This window comes from Bos indicus x Bos taurus, chromosome 14, assembly GCF_003369695.1.
Source record: "Bos indicus x Bos taurus breed Angus x Brahman F1 hybrid chromosome 14, Bos_hybrid_MaternalHap_v2.0, whole genome shotgun sequence".
Lineage (NCBI taxonomy): Eukaryota > Metazoa > Chordata > Mammalia > Artiodactyla > Bovidae > Bos > Bos indicus x Bos taurus.
The window spans coordinates 2339326-2361450 of record NC_040089.1 but is presented as its reverse complement, the minus strand read 5'-3'; positions in this window follow the sequence as shown (position 1 = coordinate 2361450).

Genomic DNA, 22125 nt, shown 5'->3' with positions numbered 1-22125 from the left:
CCCAGCTGGTGTGTGGGTGAGTTGAGGTCCTGAGTGGCAGGCAGAGCTGGGACGTGCAAGTTTAGAGGTCTGTGGGCACGGAGGCCTGGAGAGGCCGCAGTCCAGTGTTCTCAGGGGCCACACCCTCTCCTTCCCACCCACCTGTCCTCGGAAGACCAACCCCACCAGCCCTTGCCTGGAGGACAGGCTTATGCCTTTGCTTTTATGACTTTTTTTAAAAACTGGGAACTGAGACAAGCAGGCAGGGCCTGGCCCCAGAGCAGGTCGGGGTTGGGGCGGGAGCTGCCGTGGCCGGAGCGCTGGGTCTGTGATGAGCTGTCCACAGAGCCCAGGTTGCCGGCAGGAGGAGTGAATGACAGACTGGAGGTGAATGGACAGAGCACGGGGCTTTGGCAGCGTAGAGAGGGTCTCAGGCTCCGGGCCCTGCCCAAGCGAGTCTGCTGGGGCCCAGGGGGAGGATGACTCGCCTGTGGGGACCCCCTCATCCCAGCCATCTCCCCATGTGGTAGAGAAGCTGCCGGGTTGCTTGGGGTGAGTGGGTAGAGCGTCCTGAGGCTGTAGCCGCCCTTCGTGGTGCACCGGGCCCTGGGGTGGCTCCATACCCTTCCCCGGCCTCAGGCTCTGACCTGAAGCCCCTGAGCCTGCGAAGGTAACTGCTGGGCTCTCCGTGCACCTGTCTCCCAGCTGTGGGCCTGGGCCGGGTCGGTTGGACAGGATCTGGGGCTGTCCCTGTGCCGGGCAGCCTGGCTCACGGCCAGCCTCTGGGTGGCAGTGGAGACCCAGCTACCTCCCTGCAGCCCCGCACGGCCTCAGCCTGCTGCTGTCAAGGCGGCCGGTGGCCACCGCGGGGCATTTCTGGGGCTGCCCCCCCTCAAGGGGAAGTGGGAGGCGGGCCCGGGGGAACAGGGAGGTGTGGCCGCAGCCAACCTCTCCATCTGCTGGGGCTCCTGGCAGGTCTGTGCCGCACACCTGAGGTTCTGCATGGCCTGTCCCAGACCCTCTGTCCCCGAGGACTCTGCCCTTGGCCCCCTGGAGCTGGCCGAGCAGCTGTACCTGCTCTTCCTGTGCTCCCTCCTGTCCCTGGTGACCGAGCTGTGCCATCGGGACCTCAGAGGTCCTTCAAGAGCCAGAGAGTCTTAGAGTATATTCCAGGACATTCATGCCAGGTATGCCTAAGGCCACAGCTTGGATGCCTCCCACGATGGGGAGCTCACTGCCTGTCCCATGATGGGGACTTCACCACTCCATACAGGGACAGTCTAGCCTGATTACTGAACAAAAGGCTACAGACAGTCATGCCTGCTGGTCCCCCAACGTGGCAGGACAGGTGCTGGGCACACTCTCCCTTCCTCTCTGCTTTCTTCCTGTTGTGAGGATGTTTCCTGAGACCAAACCAAGGGCAACCCCAGCAGGCCCTGCCTCTCTTCTGGCACCAGCCCTTCAGGGGTTTGTGAACAGTGACCCTCCTGGCCCGGCAGGGCTCATGGCCGTCAAGGGGAGACCCTTGTCCACATACACACACAGAGCCAGGTTGCTGCTGAGAGCTGGGCCTCCCTGGGAGCACAGGGTGCAGGGTCGGGAAGGGCAGCCTTTCCGTCTGCAGCTCAGGGATGGCCTCGGGACAGTGGCCCCTGAGAGGAGGAGCCCTCAGGCAACACGTGGATCTGGGGACAGCTCAGGAGCCTGGAGCAGCCAGGGCGAAGGCCCTGGGGCAGAGGGAGATGAGCTGCAGGTCGCCCATTGTGGCTGGAACTCTGAGCTCGCGAGTGGAGGGCTCGGGACCCTGGGGGTGCGATCAGGGTTTGGGCTTTATCCTGAGGATGCGGAGACCCCTGGGGGCTCAGGTGCTGCTGGATCTCACAACCCCCTTTTGCCTTGGGGATCTGCCCTGCCCATGACTGGTTGCAGTGGACACTGCGGCCTCTTGAGCGTGCTGGAGGCTCAGCCTGGGAGTCAGCAGGGAGACTGGCTGGCGAGGGGGAAGATGCTGGGCTGTTTCTCCTCACTGTCCCTCTGCTGGCACCACTGGGGGCTCCTCCGACTCCAGTGTCTGCCGCCCACCCACCCCGCGAGCGTCCCCCCAAGAGCGTGGCGTGCACCCCGGCTCTGGAAGCTCCAGCCCCTCTCATTCCCCCTGCTCAGTGTGGTGGCTTTTTCCTGTGGTCGCTAATCTCTGCACAGACTCCAGGTCCCTGGCTGGTGTCTCGGCTCTTTTATCCCATGTATTCACACCCCGGTGTTACGGCCCTTCTGAGGGCCCTGGAGTGTTCTCTGCATTCAGACGGAAACCAATCTGATACCCACCCTTTTCTTAAGTGGGATTGAGCTGGGTTCGTGCCACTTCTAGCTGACAGCACCTTGACCTTCTGCCTCTCAGGGGGCTTATGAAGAGGTGGGGAGAGGGCAGCCTCCTGGAGAGAGGATTTAGGAGGAAAACGCTGCTGTTTAAAGAAGATGTCACGGTTAGGACATCAAATCTGGGGATTTGGCTGAGGGCTGTGCAGGGACGGCAAATGTTCCTTGATGTGTTCACTGTCACATAAGAAGCCACCCCAACACGGGAGCGGTGGGGTGTCAACAAGAAGACATCCAATGGGCTTATGCCGGGGAGTGTGGTTAGGGAGAGGGCCGGGGCAGAGAGAGGTCAGAGGCATTCTCATTCATTTGACTGTGTTTATGAGTCTCATTCTGTGGGCTAGAACCTGTGCAATCAGAGACAACCCCTGTGCTCCTTCAGCTGCTGTTTGGTCTGGTTGGTGGTAAGAAACATACAGACCCAAGGTGTGATTCTGAGTGTTCAAGGGTCGAGGGAAAGCAGCAGGGTCTGAGACAGGAACACTAGAGGGAGTCATCCGGGAGGGCTGCCTGGAAGAGGAGCCAAGGACATGCAGTGACTTCAAAGTGGATAAAGGGCCAGCAACCCTATAAGGAGAGCAGGGGAAAGCATTCTGGGCTGGGGAGCAGCGTGTGGGGAGACTCTGAGATGTGAGATCCTGGTGAGATTCGGGGGAACTGCTGCTCGAAGATCACTGGGCACATTTGAAAATGTTTCCAGGAGGGCGCTTGTGTGCACAGGAGTCTGCACAGGGAATTGAGGTTAAAAGCAAGCAGGCTGTGTCTCTGGGAGACACAGTCTGGGCCTCCACCCGAGGTGGCCAAAGCTTGCCGTTCCCCTGTGTACGGGGGGCTGTAACCCCAGGAGACAGGGTGATGCTCTGGCAGGGGCTCCGGTCGGGCCTTCCCTGTGGCCCCCGGGCTGGAGGCAGAGGACTGCTGCGGGGCTGGAGCCAGACGGGGGCCGTCCAGGCCCCGCCCCCACCCTTGCCTGCACTCCCACCGCAGAAGGTGGCTCAGGCTGTGGGCATGCTCCGTGAGCACCCTTGGTGAGGGCCGGGAGCAGCATGGATGAGGGAGCTAGCCTGCCCCCGAGGGCCCCGCTCCGAGGGCTGCGGGAGCAGGCCCTGACACCCAGCCAGACTTTGTTTCCCCGGGGCTCATCCACGTGGCCGGGAGTGCCCGAGGTCTGCAGGGGTGTGTTGGACCTTCCATGGCACCCCGGGGCCCTGCCGTGATGCCTTTCTCAGACTGGAATCTGCGGAGTGTGTCTTGTTTCTGCCATCAAGCTGGGGCTGTCCCGAGGGCGTGGCCCTGTCTCCCTGTCAGATTACAGGCATCCGGAGGCAGGGCCACGCCTCCACTCTAAATTTTTGACTACGTGGGGGCTGGGACTGCATCATCTCTATTCAACCAGAGATGGGACATGAGATGCTGCTTCTAGAACAAGCATCCAGTCTGCCTTTCCTGCCTCCTTTTTTTTTTTTTTTGACTTTCCATTTTCCAAGAGCAAATCCGCCTCCTGCTGCTGGTCTCTTGGTTTGATTAGAGCAGTCACTTCTAAGCTTGAAAATACCCAAGTTGAGGGAAGAAGAAAAAGGCAGAAAAAAAAAAGAAAAGAAAAAAGGGATGAAAACTCCATCCCACAGTTGTTCTGACGGAAGATTTTCTTATCTCCCGGCTACAGTCTGTGGGTCTCTGTGCTTAATAACCCAGCAGATCTTGTCCTCCGCAAGAGAACACGACAGGCTTTCAGGCTGAAAGCCCTGCGCGGTGGGACTTTTCTCCTGTGAGGCCTCCCCCGTCTTCCCAGGCTTCATCCTTGGAGCCAAGGAGCCAGGCCTGACCTGGGAGGGGGGACAGAGGGACCTCGTTTACTGATGGCCACTGCGTGCCCAGCTTTGCTCCGGGCTCCAAACATGCACAGTCCACCTTGGCCTCCCCCCTGCTGTGTGGTGGGCCTAACAGACCCACTTTACAGATGGGGAAATTGAAACCCAGGCAAGAGGTGGGGGTATCCCAAGTGAGGTCCAAGGTCCCTTGAGGATGGGCACCCAGAGCAGCGAGCCTGCACCAGGCCTTCACTTTTCTCCAGACTCAGTTTCCCCGTGTGTGTGACAACCAGGTAGGCTCCGATGGTCTCCAAGATTCAGAGGCCCCAGTGTGAGTGCACAGAGAAGGAAGCCAGGGCGCCAGCTGGGGCGTTTCGAGGAAGTGCTGTGGACGGTGTTGCTTTGGACGGAGGGTGGGCGGGGTGCCTGCTGGGCCACCCTGCAGAACACGCCTCCATACACGCTCGATGAGCACTTTCTCAGTCGTCTCCCACCTGGTGAGCTGCCGCGTCTCCCTGAGCCCCACCTTTCTCATCTGTAAAGTGGGGCCTGTGACCCCAGGGGATGGGCCTTCGTGTGACTTCTGCAGGGTTAATAGAGGCTGGGTGCCCAGCACTCGGGGACTGGAGGGCCATCCTTCACTCCGCTCCTGGGAGTAGAGTCAATTAAAAGCGAAATCCCCTGTGAGCCCAACTTGCTCTCACTCTGGGAGATTGCTTTTGGTGTGGAAGCTCATGAAGTGGTCCTCTGTGCGATTCTCCACTGGCTGGGCCATTATCTGAGCCGGAGGGTCTGGACTGGAAGTGGAGTGTGGGTGACTCAAGAAGGGATGGAGGGGCCACGCAGGAGCAGACCCCAGATTGGAAGATTCCTGTGAGGATGGTCCGTAAGGTGCTGGATTTAGCACAAAGATGAGAGTGATGGAGAGAGATTTAGCTGGAGACTGAGAGCTGTTGAGAGGGTGGAGGGGTGGTGCTCTACCTCTGGGGCAGTGGGCCCTGCAGGCAAGAGCCGGCACAACCTGACCGTGTGGGCTCCATGCAGTGCAGGGTAGGAACCCCGGGGAAGGGAGCTGGGCCTCTACAGGGCCAGGGCATCGTGTTCTGGGGCCACTAAAGACAGTGGCCAGGCCGCCACACCTGGAAGACCCTCTGCCTGCTCCCGGCACCAGCAGTCACCAGTACAACCAGAGATGACTTCCTGGTGGTGTGCTAGGCACCGCCCAGCTCCCAGACACTTCTCAGGCCAGCAGGAGGAGGACAGGTGGACAGCACGATGTGGAGTGATGAGGGGCTGGGGAGAGGCAAGGGCCCACGGGGGACCGACAGAGGGGCTGGGCTCAGAGAGCGGGGAGCTCTCTCATGGACGCGAGCTCCCAGCAGCCGGGGTGTCTCCTCCGGGCCCTCTTCCTCCTCCATAGCAGCCAGAGGGCCACCTGCCGGGTGGACTTGAGAGGTGATTCCTGCTCTGGGTCGACCATGGGGCCAGAAGTCCAGCAGAGTCACTTCAACTCTATCTGGCTGTACTTTTTGCCTGGTGTGAGAGGTTGGGGTTGGGGTGGGGACAGGGCTGCAGCTCCTGCCTGGGAAGAACAGGGAAGCCTTGTTCACAATCTGCTCTTCATGGGCCAGGCATGGGAGGACTGGGACTCTGGGAAGGTGTTGGACGCATTTCACACCACGTAGCTCTTCAAAGCCGCTCCTCTTTTTAATTGTTATAAATCGTGTTATAATAACTGGTCATGATGGAAAAGTCCCCCGCCCAGACTAAGGTAATGAACTCCACCCCGACCGTCACCCCAGGGGCCCTTCCTGGGTCCCCTGGGCTGGCCCCGCCGCCCACTCACTGCTCGGACTGCTTTGAGGCAAACCCCTGGCTTCCTCTCATTTTATCTCCACCTCTCTCAATATGTGCCTGTAAAACCTAAGATTCTTTTAAAACACAATCATGATGTCACCATCACCCCTAAAATAGCAGCGATTTCTTAGTATCAAACATCCAAGTGTTCGCATTTCCTCATTGTCTCACATTTTTTAAAACAGGGTATTGGATTCCAGATCCAAATAAGGTTTAAGCATCAAAATTTCTGGCAGTAAGTTATTTTTGAATCTATAGATTTCCTTTCCTCTCTCTTTTGTCTCTCCTACCATGAAGCTGCTGAAGAAACTTGTCTGTCTGTCTGTCTGTCTGCGGCTTGTCTGCCTTCTGGGTTTTGCGTGTCGGATTCCTTGGTTGTGGCTCTTGGAAGGTGGCTGGCTCTGGAGCTGGTCGGATCCAGGTCTGGCAGGACTAGGTTGCAGGTGACACGTTGGACGTGGTCTTTTCTGCGGTGCTGACGGCCGGATTGGTACCCACACCCGTTAACTCACGGAGGTGGCCAGGTGGTGACTCGGTTGCTCTGCACACACACAATGCTGCTGAAAGTCAAGTGTGAAAGCCTAGCCCCCTCCTCCTTTGATGCCTGGCGCTTACCTGCTTCTCAGAGGAGGCCAGCATCCTGTGCAGTCCTTCCAGATCTTTCTCTCACACCGTGTCATGTGGACATCCAGCTCTGTTCTTTTCTTTACGAAACAAATTGGATCACATTCGACGGATTAATCTGTAGCTACATTCGCTTACAGTCATAAATTATGAACATTTCCATGTCACCACCCAGAAAGCTACTCATTTTTATCCATAAACATTTCAGAGTGTGTCTGAAAGATGAGGGCTCTTCAAACAGCCCAACCACAACACCATTCTCCCACCCAAAGGAAAGTCGGATATTTCCTCAATTTTATCTAATGGTCCACTCAGAACTCAGTTTCCTCTGATTAAAGCATACACGTTTTGTTACATGGTTTTTATTAAAATTACTTTCAAAGGAAGGTCCACATATGCAGTGGAGAGATCACTCAGACTGCTTACAGATGTCCCGCCCCCAGCTGTCTCTCTTTCTCTTTTTTCTCTGTAGTTTATCTGCCGAGGACCCTGGGTCTCCCTTCTGCGGAGCCTCCCAGCCTGGACACCCTGGTGTCACTGCTCCTGTTCCTCCGAGCTGACCTGTGTCTCTTGTAAACTGGCATCAGCGTAGGGTGTCTGTCCATCCAAAGCTGCACGGGGCTCGTCTGTCTCTGTGATGCCTTGGCCAGTGACAGCCGCTGCCTACATCCATCAGTTCATGGGGGAATCTCAGAACGGTGGTGACAGAGACCCATCACTCCTCTGCCTCTCTTGGCTGGAGTACATCCCCCCATGCCACTGAGGAGGTGCGTCTGCTTCCTAGCTGTTGGTTACTGGGGCAGGCAGTTAGAGAGGATGGACGGTCAGGGGACAAGCTTGGTTCTCTCCCTTTATTTGCTAGTTTTCAAAACAATGAGCTGGGTTTCTTGTATCCTTGGCAATTGTGAGGTTCCCCCGTCATTTTGAACTCATGATTTGGACCTGATGTGTTTCAATCTGTTGCTGCTATAATCTGCATTGATCCTTAAACTGTCCCATCTTCAGCTTGTGGAGACCTTTTCGTCGTGACCCCTGAGTCCTTCCACATGACCCAGGGCTTCTCTGACCGCATCTCGCTCTCCTGCCTACGGTCTCCCAGCCCCTGGGGTCGACCACTTCTCCAAGGAGTTCCAGGTCCTTTGAATGACAGATGACATCAAGAGGCTGTTTTCTGGCACTTTGATCCCTGGTTTGGTCTTTGTTTCTGAGCCTTTCATTGGGCTATGAAGTTTTCTTCTTTAAGATAAAAAAAAGAGCCAAATTTAGGCTTACAGAATTTTGTTTAATTTCCCGACTTTGTCTCTCCTTTTCCTCACATTGACAGACTTGGTTCCTAGTGACATTAAAATAATTATGTATTCATTTCATCTTTATACAAATATAGTTTCAGAATATCACTGCCAATATTATTATTAACAATACGATTACTGAGAATCGTTACAGACTTTTCTTTTTGAAATTCTTTCTGTCCTCATGGTATAACCCTTGGGAATAGATGGTAAAACAACGGTTTAAACTCCCTTCAGATGACTCCTTTCCGTGTTGTTATGCTACCAATCCGATACCCTGCTAGTTTCATTGGTTTTGTTTTGCTTTTAGCTTTTAGAGATTGTTTTTTGAAAATTCAGTCTTGTGTAATTACACAGAACGTTGGCACGTTCGGGAGATTCTCGCTTCCTCCCCTGGCTCCCGGCTCCTCCATCCTGTCTGTTTCCTTCTCGGGGTGCAGAGTTTTACCTCCTCAAGTGTTTGCTCTGAACTTCCATCATTTCTTAAATATGTGCATATCATGGACAGATTCCTCTCCTTGCGTTCTTCTCTGCACATGCTCTTCACCCCGTTTTTCTAACAATGTATCTCCACGGTCACCAAGAGTGGGTGTGGTCCCACCTCTCGGTCCCCAGTGCCTGGTGGGGTTTGAGGCATCCTGGGTGGGGCTACGTATCTGTCCGAGGATGGATGGAGGTTACCAAGGAGCTGCAGCCAAGCCTGGGAAGGGAGACCCAGAGCCTCCGAGAGAAGGCAAAGGGGGGCGCCAGGGACTAGAGGGCTTGAGGGAGGGGGAAGGTTGAGCAGGGTCTCCACTCAGGGCAGAGCTTGGGAATCTGTGCAGAGTGCAGCTCCTCAGTTGGTTCCTGGCAAGGGCAGGGAGGCAGAGCACGGCAGTTGGGATACAGGACGTGTGTGCCACTCAGAACCCAGGCTCTACGGGTGACTTGGTCACCCTTGTGGGTGGAGGTGGCAGAGGGCCCCCCTTCCTCTGTGCTCCAACAGCCTGCTGCCCCACCCCTAAAATATATCTTGGAGTGCCATCGGTAGGGGAGGCGTCTGCTCTCTGCTCAAATGGTGCACCCCAAATGTCCAGTCCCCCCCCACCGCCAGCACCTGGCAGGGCTGAGCAGAGAAGGAATGCTTCTTGGAAACCCAGACCTGGGTTCAGATGTGGTTTCTGCCACAGTGTCCATCTGGCTAATGGGCTCGGTAGGTGTCGAGCTCCTTAGAGAGTTGGTGTGGGGATGCAGGAGCCATGAGTGGGGAGCTCTTTCCCTTCACGTGGGCAGGGGGCACCACCCCACTGTACCAGCACCACCGCCTCCCAGACTGTCTGCACCAAGTCCCGAAAGGCGGGGTTGGTTGCGTTTGGCTGAGGGGTTCGTGGGGCCCAGGAGTGAGATGGGACGGCTGGGCGTGGGTGGCCCCAGGGAGGGGAGGAGTGTGGGGTTAGGGATGGTGAGCATTCCCACGTGGGTGGCCCCAGGGAGGGGAGGAGTGTGGGGTTAGGGATGGTGAGCATTCCCACGTGGGACTCTGTCGTGTCGGTTTCCCAGAGCTGCCTCACAGCAGGAGGCTTAAACCTGGCATTCATTCTCTTCTGGTTGGGCTGCGAGTCTGAAGTCAAGGGGTGGGAAGGGCCACACTGCCTCCCGAGGCTCCCGAGGAGGCTCCTTCCTGCCTCCGTCTCCTTTCTCCACTCCGCTCGGACATGTGTGGCCTCTTGCATGCAGCCCTCCTGGCTGCGTTCCTCCTCACCCAAGCCACAAGTTCCCAGCATAGTAATAGTAACTTGATCCTGACAGTGGACCCCCAACCTGGCCCCCACCTGCCTTTTCAGACTCACCTACATCACCCTTCCTCTCTTACTGTCCAGAACCCGGTGTTTATCAATGGTCCCAGGAGATACCAGGCCCCTCCTCTTTCTTTGCAAGGGCAACACCCTCCAGAGCCTCACCGGGCCACTCCTACACATCCTGCAAAGCCCTACTCAATCAACACCACCTCGTCACGCTTCCCTTGACATCTGCCTGCCTCAGCAAGATGAGTCACACTCCCCTGAGCACAGGCTCGGACTCGGCCGGCAGCCTATGCCTCTCGGGAGCTGTGTGGTCATGGGAAACTCTTTGAGCCCCAGTGCCCTCATCGGTACAATGGGGATGATAGTACGACACTGCCCACGTGCGCTGTCGTGGACGTGACGGGATTGCGTGGTGCTGGGAGTGGTGAGTACTCAAGGGGGGTTGGTTAAGTGATGACAGGGTGGCTCAGAGCCCCGAGCACCCTCGGGCACCTGGGGACGCTGCTGCTCACGGTTTCTCGCTGTGCCCACAGGCGCTGGTGACTCCAGGGTAGCTGAGTCCGGGTCTGCAGGCTCTAGCATGCTTCGCTGTCTCTGAGTCACTCACCCGAGGGCCTGAAAGTCATGGCAGACAGGGTTGGGGGGCACCAGGGAATCTGGAAGTCTGCTGGGCGGTCTGCTGACACCTGTCCTCTCAAGCCAGCGTGGGGGCCCGGGAGGTTTAAGCCACTTAGCAGGACGGAGGCGCCTGGGGAGGCCCTGGCTTCTCAGCTGGCAGGCGACACGAGCCTTTGGGAGCCCCGGGGGACTTGCCTTCCACACCTGCAGCTCCACGCGCTCGTGTGTACAAACACCCTATTTACGTCTGATTACAAACCATTAGTGCAATTAGGTTAGCCCCTCTCCCATGTGCTGGGCCTGGAGCCAGCTGTGCTGGGGGCCAGGATAGAATAGCAAACAGCTTCCCGCAGAGGCAGCGCCTGCTCGGCCGGCTCTTGGGGCTCCGGGAACCCTGCTCTCTTGGGCTGGGGAGCCGGGGCTGCAGTGTCCCTGGGTCGGGGGCTGCTCTGTGCCTCCTGGAGCTGGGATGAGGGGAGGGCCGGGCGGGCTCAGGCCAGGTCACCTGATGGGCATGGTCCTTCCCCAGGAGCGCTGTCCCTCTCAGGGCCCTCATCTTCGCTCAGCTGCTGTTTGGTGCCAGGTGGCCCTTCTCTGTGGGGGCCGCCCCGTGCTCTGTAGGGAGTTTAGCAGCACCCACTAGATGCCAACAGCACCACCTGAGCCAGGTCTACGTTCCAACACTGTCCCCCGCATGTGTCAAGTGTCCCTGGGGCCTGGACCTTGCTTTGGCATTCGGCCGTGTCGTCCTGCTGCTACGCTGCTCTGTTTGCGGTGTTGCCTCGTCAGCGCGAGGCCGCCCCTCCGCCTGCTCCCGCCCCAGCGCAGCAGCCTTTGAAGCCCAGACACTCTGTCACCTCTGGCCCTGTCGCCCCCAGGGGTGCCCGAGTCAGAGAGATCCCACACGCTGCTCCCCTGACCCTCCACGTTGAGCACAGCCCCAGCCTGCTGGACTTAAAAGGGCCATCTGAGCTGCGCACTTGACCAGGAGAAAGAGAAGAGGCCGCGGGCTGTTTGTTCTGGGAGTCGGGAGAGAGAGCGCGGTTCTTCAGAGCCTGGCTGGAGGCGTCCTCCTCCTAACTGCCCGCCCGCTGAGTCCTCGGCTGCTCCTCCCAGCGGGCACCCAGCCCCAGCTTCCTGCTCAGGACTCTCGTGAGCATGTGCCCCAAACTTCCACTCCCCTGAACTGGGGATGCGCCTTTTGGGTGCAGAGGTCTCACAGCTGCTGTCACCTGGGATGTTTCCAGGATGCGGCTGCTCATGTGCAGACCCGAACTTGGCCACAGCTTGGGATTGCTGGAAGCTATGCCAGGACTTCCTGCCCAGCTCCCCTGCCTGCAACGTGCCTCCCATCCCTCCCCCTGGCAACGTGACTTCGCTGCTTCTCCCCCGAGAGTGTGTCTGCTCCTACGGTGACCAGTCCTCATGGTTGGCCTGGGGCTGGGACTCTGGGGACATGGGACCTTCAGTGCTGTAGTTGGGAAAATTCCAGGCGAAATGTGGGGAGCCAGTCACACATTTGTTTCCCATCCCTTGATCGGTCTTGACCTCGTGACTCATTTTGGCCAATGGGATGTGGCCAGTGGGATGCTGGCATAACAGATTCCCCCCAGATATCCCATGCCCCAGGATCTGCGACATTTGCCAACTTCCTTGGTGTAAATTCTCCTACCATGGCTGCCAGCATGACGTCACTGCACGGGGAGCAAGGAAGAGAGGAGCACGGCCGCTCTCCAGCTCGTCCCAGGGGTGGGGTAGAGCCCCGTGTGTGTCACACAGCCCTGAGGGTCCGTGAGCTCTGCTCTCCCCCTGGGACTGCCCTGGCTGGCCCGTGGGGGATGAGACCACAGAGGGGGCAGGTGGTCCCAGCCATGATCCTTCCAGAACAGCCCATGGCCAGCTCACTCCCCAGCACAGGAGAGGACTCAACCTAGGCCCATAGAGCCACCCACCTGATTCAAAGCTCACCTCACATGTATGGGTGAACCTCCTGGGGCCAGAAGAACCAAATGTCACTCTACAGACTCACAAGCTTGTTGCGAAATTCTGTTTTAAGCAACTGCCTTGCTTTAATGATATTGTTTAAGCAATTCTTCATTTTTGGAGAGGTCTGTTACAAAGCAGCAGCTGGCTGATACACAGCTGTTCATAGCGTTCCCTCTAGTTGAGGTGTGTGTGCTGTTGGTACATTGCTTGTGTTGAGTCTAACTGTTATTTCAAATCACTTCGAAAAATTTACACTCTGATTCTGCAAGCAATGGGAGTCATCACTTACAGCAGAAGCAGAGTGGCAGGGTTCCCTCTTACATTAGCAAAGCCAATGTTCATCCTTGACGAAATGACCTCAGTTCCATATTTTCATACAGAGCAACACGTGTGCGCTTTATGGCCCGGAGAGAGGAGATTGCTCTGTTTTGTACGAAGATGAATGTCTTGCACAGGCCGAGCAGTGCGGCTGAAGGCAGGAGAGACCACCAAACCCCTCCAAAGAGATGATGGTGATTACTGGGATAGATTGGCATGACGGGGCCATGGCCATGCAGACCTGTCGAGGGGCACTGTGTTGTAACTGGCAGTGTTTTTTCTTAATGTCACACAAAAACCATGGTGTCTTAGAACCCATGACATCTTCAACTTGACAAAGTAAAGCATCATTTTTTATCACCCTACTAGACCACCAGGCCTCTATAGGCACTTGGTTTAGTGCTCTGCTTTGGCCGTGTTGACATTTTCATTTTTAAGCGTATTTTCATTTTCCGCTGGGCCCTGCAAGTAATAAAGCTGGTCCCATGAATCAGGTTTCTCTGGAGGCTTGTAGCAGGATGCTGGTTAGACCCGGGCTCTGGGTCCAGACCTGCCCCCGGCCTTGTGACCCGAGCTTGTTGCTCAGGACTAATTACACGCCTGTCTCCAGGGCCGGCCAGCTCCGGGGGCCTGCTGACTGTGCGTGCTCCGTTTTTGGTGGCCGTGTCCCTCTGGCCGTGACCTCCCTCCTAGCAGCACTGAGAGAGCCTGTTGGCGACACGCTTTGTGAACAGCCCAGCACCAGGCTGACTCCTGTGTGGTCATTACTATCACTAGGCATGATATCCTGAGCCACAGCTGGGGACGCGTGTGTCCTGGGTCCAGAGAAGGGGCTGAACTTGACCCACAGGTCTGGCCACCGGCCGCTTGTTTCCCTCTCAGGCCCCGGGCGGACCCAGAGCCTGCCCAGCCTGCCAAACTGCTTGGGACCCCTGGGGTTTTACCTTCCCTGACCCTAGTGTCCAGGCGCCGCCTCAGTGGGGAGCAGAGGCGAAGGGCTGACCTTGAGTTGGGCTGCAAGGTGAAGAGCGCTGACAGACATTTATTTCCAAAATAGAGCTGACTATCTGGACAACCGCTTATTAACTGGGGGGAAGGGAGTGCTACTTCAGGCCCGACATTATAAAGGCATTTTCCTTTAAGAGCTTTTCCTGAACTTTTCACACCGGCTTGGCTGTAGGGAGCAGGGCAGAGAGAGCAGCCCCTCATCCCAGGTCCCAGGAGGGCTACGGCCAGATGAGCCATGAGCCTCCATGACGGACACGATGTCCTCCAGAGGGCTCCGAGGCCCTGTCACGCAGCTGCAGCGTCCCACACTGTGGCTGACAGGTAGGGGACTGTGTCTGGCCATCCACGGCCCCTTCCACTGTCCTGGGCAAGTTCTTCACATTCCTCAGATGGCCGGGCCTTAGAATGTATGTTCACGGCTGGGACCAGGGCTCAGCCGGTGATCAGAGCCAGGGCTTAGCCTCTGACCGCCATCAGGGCTCAGCAGGACTTGCAGGGGTGGGAGGGCTGGGCCAGGCAATGTCTGAGGCTGGGGACCAGAGCGGGCGTCCACCTTGGGGTCCCTCCCTCTGGCCTCTGGGCCGAATCTGTCCCTGAAGCTGGCTTGTCCTCAGCTCCCTGCAGCACAGGTGGCTCTGGGAGAGCAGAGGCCTGCGAGGTTCCCGAGCATCAGCTGAGCGAACCAGCGTATCTGCAGAGAGACTTCCCTCTCGGCCGCTTTCCTCCCCTCCGGCTGCTCAGCTCACGGTCTTGGGATGGATCTGGGCGGGTAGGGGGAGGGCTGCAGGGCTGCCCGAAAGTGGGATCCAGAGCAATGATGCCCTCCCAGAATCGAGGAAGCTCACGGGTCTCAGCTTCTGCACTTGGGCCTTGGCTCTGGGCTCTAGATCTCCTGGGGGGCAGCTGGGAGCTTAGCAAGATACCTTAGCAAGTTCCTTCAGGAGATTCTATTTGTACATTCTCCCCCTACTTCTTCAGATATTTGCTGTGAAGCTCACATTATGCCTCTTTATTAAAACTGTTAATCAAAGGAAAATGCAAAAGCTGGAAGGAATGGAAGTGAAGCTCGTGGAGGGTGGGACCATCCTAGAGTTGGGTCAGAATGCCTCCTTCTGGCTAAACCCAGGCAGAATTGGAAGGGCCTCCTTGTGTACAGGCAGCTTTCTGCCTCAGTTTCCCCAGGGTGCTTAGTCTCCAGAAGGCCCAGGACCAGACATTCCTGAGAACAGTACTCTCCCCTTATCTGCATTTCACTTTCTATTTCAATTACCGGTGGTCAACTGCAGGCTAAAATATTGAAAGGAAAGTTCGAGAAACAAACACTTCATAAATTTTACATTGTGTGCTGTTCTCAGGAGTGTGATGAAATCTCCTGCTGTCTGTCTCCATCTGGCCTGAGTGGAGAGTCATCCCTTTGCCAGCATGTCCACGCTGTATACACGACCCTCCCATTCATACAGGAAGAAAGAAAGTGCACACATATAGGGTTTCAGGCATTCATTTCAGGGGTCTTAGGATGTGTCCCCCTTGGATAAATGGGGGAATGACTATAATGGTAACTGAACATGTGTACAGAGCTCGCCATAACTCAGGGACACCTTAGTGCTTTATGTCCGTTCAGTTCAGTTCAGTCGCTCACTTGTGTCTGACTCTTTGTGACCCCATGAACCGCAGCACGCCAGTCCTCCAGTCCATCACCAACTCCTGGACCCCACCCAGACCCATGTCCATCGAGTCGGTGATGCCATCCAACCATCTCATCCTCTGTTGTCCTCTTCTCCTCCTGCCTTCAATCTTTCCCAGCGTCAGGGTCTTTTCAAATGAGTCAGCTCTTCGCATCAGGTGGCCCAAGTATTGGAGTTTCAGCTTCAACATCAGTCCTTCCAATGAACACACAGGACTGATTTCCTTTAGGATGGACTGGTTGGATCTACTTGCAGTCCAAGGGGCTCTCAAGAGTCTTCTCCAACACCACAGTTCAAAAGCATCAATTCCTCGGCGCTCAGCTTTCTTTATAGTATATCACTCCTAGAGGAAATTAACCTTGAATATTCATTGAAAGGACTGAGGCTGAAGCTCCAATACTTTGGCCACCTGTTGCAAAGAGCCGACTAATTGGAAAAGACCCTGATGCTGGGAAAGACTGAGGGCAAGAGGAGAAGGGAATGACAGAGGATTAGATGGTTGGATGGCATCACTGAATCAATGGATGTGAGTCTGAGCAAACTCCAGTAGATAGTGAAGGACAGGGAAGCCTGGTGTGCTGCAATCCATGGGGTCACAAAGAGTCGGACACGACTGAGTGACTGAACAACAACAACAACAACAGATTGTTAACTCAATTGACTCTCACAACATCCAGGGACCATTATTTTCATTTTACAGATGAAGAAACTAAAGCACTCAGCTAATCCTGCAGCAACCTGAACAGAGGCAGGGGCTCCTCTATGGAGGAAGCACAACCTCCTGAAGCCCTGCTCCAGACTCAGCCATGTCTACTGAGCAAGGGTGGGGACAGGAGCAGCCAGCCCGGTTCCAAGCCTGCCCTGTACTGAGCCTGTCCTGCTCCTTGCCGCTGGGAGACCTTGAGCAAAGCACACTCCTTGATTTCCTCACTGCTAAGATGGACATCGGTGCTTTGTCCATGGTCCAGAGTTGTCCCGATGTTTCAATGAGATGCTGGGCACAGAGGTGTCCTGAAGACTGTGAAGAGCTGCCCAGGGACCAGCTTACCTCTGAGAGGGCAAGAGGAGGAGGTGAGTCTTCATTGAGTACTTTAGAGGTTTGTCAATTTTATTGAACGTTTCAAGGAGCTAGCTTTTCATTTCATTGATTTTCTCTGTTGTTTTTCTGCGTTCGATTTTGTTGACTCCTGCTTTTATTTTTATTATGTCCTTCCTTCTGCTTGCTTTCACTTTATTCAGTCTCCTTTTTCTGGGTTCTCAAGGTGGAAGCTTATTATTGACTCGAAACTTTTCATCTTTTCTAATGTAGACACTTAGTGCTATAAAATTCCCTCTCCGCGCTGCTTTAGCTGTGTCCCACAGAGTTCAGTATGTTGCACTTTGATTTTTATCTGGTTCAATGTATTTTTATTTCCCTTTGGACTTCCACTCTGATGTGTGGATTAAGGGTTTGGAGATTTTCCTGTTGCCTTTCTGTTATTTATTTCTCATTGGATTCCCTGGTGCTGGAGACTACACTACACTTCCAATTTTTTTTAATTTTTTGAGGTTTGTTTTATGGGCCAAGAGATGGCCTATCTTGGGTTACGTTCTGCCGGCACTTGAGAAGAAAGTGTGTCTGTTGTGGTTGGGTGAAGGGTTCAGTGGATGTTGGTTTGAGCCTGTTGCTGAGGATGTTGTTACATTCTTCTCTGTCCTCATTTTCTGCTGGGTTGTTGTGCTGCTGTTGGGAGAGCAGTGTTGAGGTCTGTACTTGTGGACGAGTCTTTTTCTCCCTTAGGTTCTCTCAGTCTTTTCCTTCATATACTTTGCAGCTCAGATGTTGTTCCTATTCATTTAGGACTGTTACGTATTGTTGATGTATCAGCATTAACACGAGTGCTCTTGATTTTGATTACTGTTTGCATGATATAACTTCTCCTGTCTTTTTCTTTCAGCACCTATATCTTGATATCTGAAGTAAGTCTCTTGGAGGCTTCATATAGTTCAGTTATGTTGGTTAATCTACTCTGACAATCTCTGTATTTTAATTGGCATATTTAGGTCATTTATATATAATGTAAGTATTGGTAATGTTGTCTTAAAAAAGGGATGCTGTTTTATTTTTTGTTTTCCATTTGTTCTTTCTGATTTCTCTTGATCTCTTTTATTTTTCTTGCCTTCCTGTGGGTTACTTGAAAAGTTTTTCGTAGGCTTCTGTTTTGATCCATCTGCAGTGTAACTGAGTGCATCTCTTTTTGCAGCTATTTTAGGGGCTGTTCTGGTTGTTATACTACACAAATGCAGCTCATCAGAGCCTGCTGGTGTTGGCACTTAACCAGTCCAAGCAAAGAGTGGAAAACTTACCTCCCTTTATGTCTCATTACCATCTTTTATTTGTAATATAATAAAGTATTTTCTGTACATAAACTTAGAACCTCAGACAATGCTACAATATTTGCATCAACTGTCAAACATAACCATAAAAAAGTATTGCATTTAGCTGTATTTTTATTCTTTCTGTTGTTCATCCTTCCTTTCTGGTTGTGGGGGTTTAGATGTTCCACAATTCTTGGCCTTATTGTTTCCCTTCTGTCTAGAGAACCACCTTTGCCATCTCTAAGAGTAGTTCTGTTCACAAGACAAATTCTCTGTTTTCCTTTACCTGAGAATGTCTTGATTTTCCCCATCTCTTAAAGGATGTTTTCACTGGATATATGATTCTGGGTTGACAGCTCTTTTATCTCAGTACTTGAAACATGTTTTCTCACTTCCCTCTAGCCTCCATAATTCCTGATGAGAAATTCACTGTCGTTCCAATTGCTTTCCTCCTCTGGGTAAAGTGTTGTTTTTCTTTGGTTGCTTTCCAGATTTTCTGTTTGTGTGGTTTTCAGAAACCTGACAAAGATGAATCTTTGTGTGGATTTCCTTGGTTCTCCAATATGGGGCTCTCTTGCCTTCTTGAATCTGTATGCTTATGTTTCATTTAATTTGGGAGATTTTCAGCCATTCTTTCTTGAGGAACATTATCCAGCTCCTGACTCTTTCTCTGGGACACTGATGACAGGAATCTTTGTTATAGTCCCACACACACCTGAGGTTCTGTTAGTGCTTTTTTTTTTGGGGGGGGGTGCATTTTCTCTATATTGCTCGGATTTGGTGTGTGTGTCTGTTAGTTGCTCAGTCATGTCAGACTCTTCAACCCCTCCAGGCTCTTCTGTACATGGAATTCTCCAGGAAAGAATACTAGAGAGGGTCGCCATTTCCTTCTCCAGGGCATCTTACTGACCCAGGGAATGAAACCAGGTCTCCTACATTGCAGGTGGATTCTCTATCGTTTGAGCCACCAGGGAAACCTAATTTCTGTTATTCTATCTTGAAGTTCATGGATTCTTCCTTCTATTCCCTCCATTCTGCTGTTGAGTTCATCTACTGAGTTTTAAAATTTCAGCTATCGTATTTTCCAGTTCTAAACTTTCAGTCAGTTTTTTTTATATCTTCCATTTCTTTGCTGACATTTCTTATTTCTTCATTTGTCACAAGTTGTAATTGTTCTTAGAACATTTCATGAAGGCTGCTTTAAACTCTGTGTCTGATAATTCTAACTTCTCTGTCAGTTCACTGATGGCATCTATGGATCATCTTTTATCACTTGGTTTGAGATCATCCTGCTCTTGGTGTGGTGAGTACTTTTCAATGGAAACTTTGGACATTTTGGCTATTGTGTTATAGGCTCTGGATCTTACTTAAACCTGTTGGAGCTGACTTCTGATGCTATGATAAGAAATGGGGTTACTGATTTTTTATTGCCAGGGTGCCTTGACTGGCAAGGGCAAGTTCAGAGCTTACCTGGAGTCCTTCTCCAAGTCCTTCTTGCTTCATCACCGCTCCTCCACCTACTCATCAGCTCTTTCATCTATGACCTTAGCTGGGTTTCTCTTCTGTGCCTGCCTCTGGGGGTCATGGTGTCAGTAGCAGGCCCAGTCTCCTCAGGGGAGGAGGTTAGCCTAGGATTGTAGGGCCAGGTGGCTCCTGCAGACCCTCCCCTATTCTAGGCTCAGAGGCCTTTAATGGGAGCACAGGTCCTGACTACCATTTTCCTGGTGCACCTTAAGCTTACTGCAGTGATATGGAATTTGATTGAATGCTTCCCAGCCCAACTCAAATCACTCATCTTTAGGAGCCTCCTGGACAGCTCTCTCTCATACATAAAAGCTATAGAGTCATGAGAAGAGGGAACAGTATGATCTCAGGGATGGTACCCAAGAGTAGAATGATGAGAGAGACTCACTGCTTCCTAACTTCAAAACCGGGCTCCATGCCTCAGAGATTGTAGAGGATTTTCATCATTATCAACACCATCATCATCATCAACACTAACAGTATCATCCATCAATGTGGTCCTCATCACCATCACCATCATAACCATCACCACCACCACCATCACCACCATCACCACCATCACTACCATCACCATCACCACCATCATCACCATCACCACCATTATCATCACCACCATCATCACCATCACCACCATTGTCACCACTACCGTCATCACCATCACCATCATCATCATCATCACAATCATCACCATTATCACCACTACCGTCATCACCATCACCATCATCATCATCATCACAATCATCACCATCACTGTCATCATTATCACCATCATCACCATCACCACCATCACCACCATCATCACCACCATCACCACCATCATCACCATCACCACCACCATCATCATCACCATGATAAACATTATCACCACCATCATCATCACCATCACCACGACCATCATCACCATCATAACCATCACCATCACCACCATCACTGTCACCACCATCACCATCATAACCATCATCATCACCACCATCAACACCATCATAACCATCATTACCATCACCATCATCATCACCACCATCATCACCATCACCACCACTACCATCATCACCATCACCACCATTATCAACACCACCATCATCACCATCACCAGCACTACCATGATCACCAGCACTGTCATCATCACCATTATCACCACCATCACCATCATCACCATCATCATCACTACCATCATCACCATCACCATCATCATCATCACAATCATCACCATCACTGTCATCATTATCACCATCATCACCATCACCACCATCATCACCACCATCATCACCATCATCACCACCATCATCACCATCACCACCACCATCATCATCATCACCATGATAACCATCATCACCACCATCATCACCATCACCACCACCATCATCACCATCATAACCATCACCATCACCACCATCACCATCATAACCATCATCATCACCACCATCAACACTATCATAGCCATCATTACCATCACCATCATCATCACCATCACCACCACTACCATCATCACCGCCATTATCACCATCACCACCATTATCAACACCACCATCATCACCATCACCAGCACTACCATGATCACCAGCACTGTCATCATCACCATTATCACCACCATCACCATCATCACCATCATCATCACTACCATCATCACCGTCACCATCATCATTATCACAATCATCACCATCACCACCATCATCATCACCATCATCACTACTACCACCATGACCACCATCAACATCATGACCACCATCACCACCACCATCACCACCACCATCATCACCATCACCAACATCACCATTGTCACCATCACCATCACCAACATCACAATCACCACCATTGTCACCATCACCAATATCACCAAAATCATCATCACCACCACCATCACCACCATCACCACCATCACCATCATCACCATCACCACCTTCAACATCACCACCACCACCACCTTCACCATCACCACCACCATCATCACCACCTTCACCACCATCACCACCAGCATCACCACCAGCATCACCACCCTCACCATCATCACCATCACCACCATCATCACCACCACCACCATCACCACCATCACCATCATCACCACAATCACCACCACCATCATCACCACCATCACCACCTTCACCACCATCACCACCATCATCATCACCATCATCACTACCACCATCATCATCACCACAATCATTACTGTCATCACCACCCCCAATACAACAGTAAAATAGCAATGATAACAGCAAGCATTTTTTGAGTACTTATATAATTCTTTTCTTTATCGCCACAACCTTAAGAGGGAGGAGATATTATCTTACATTTTTCAGATGAAAAAAGTCAAACTCAGAGAGGTTAACTAACTTTCCTGACCTCACACAGCTAGCTAGTGGTAGAGCCAGGATTCAAATTCTGATCTGTCAGATGCCAAAGGCTTGGCCCACAGAGCTTATAATCGAGGCCCTGAGTGGGCTGGAGAGTAACGGCTTTATCCCCTTTGTAAGCTCCCCACGGTTGGGCCATGCTCTGTGGCCTCTGTGTGGTCCTGGCCCCTGACCGCACACCCTCATGCATGGTGAGAAGGTGAGGACCCAGCTGCTCCAAGGAAGCCTGGCCAGATCCCCCACCCACCCTGTCCTGCATCCCTGCCCCTGTGGCTGTCTGTGCACACGATCGCTCCTTTACTTCCCTGGACACTGTGCAGCCATGTGCGCTGGGAGCTGGTCTCCTTCCTGCAGCTCCTTTTCTTCCATTTATTTCACCACAGTAAATGCTCCACATTTTCAGGATGTCATGAATATCAGAATTCCCTCTCCCCATATGTGGAAAGGGATTGGCCAGGTGACTCAGATGGTAGAGAATCTACCGACAATGCAGGAGACCTGGGTTCGATCCCTGAGTTGGGAAGATCCCGTGGAGAAGGAAATGGCAATCCTCTCCAGTG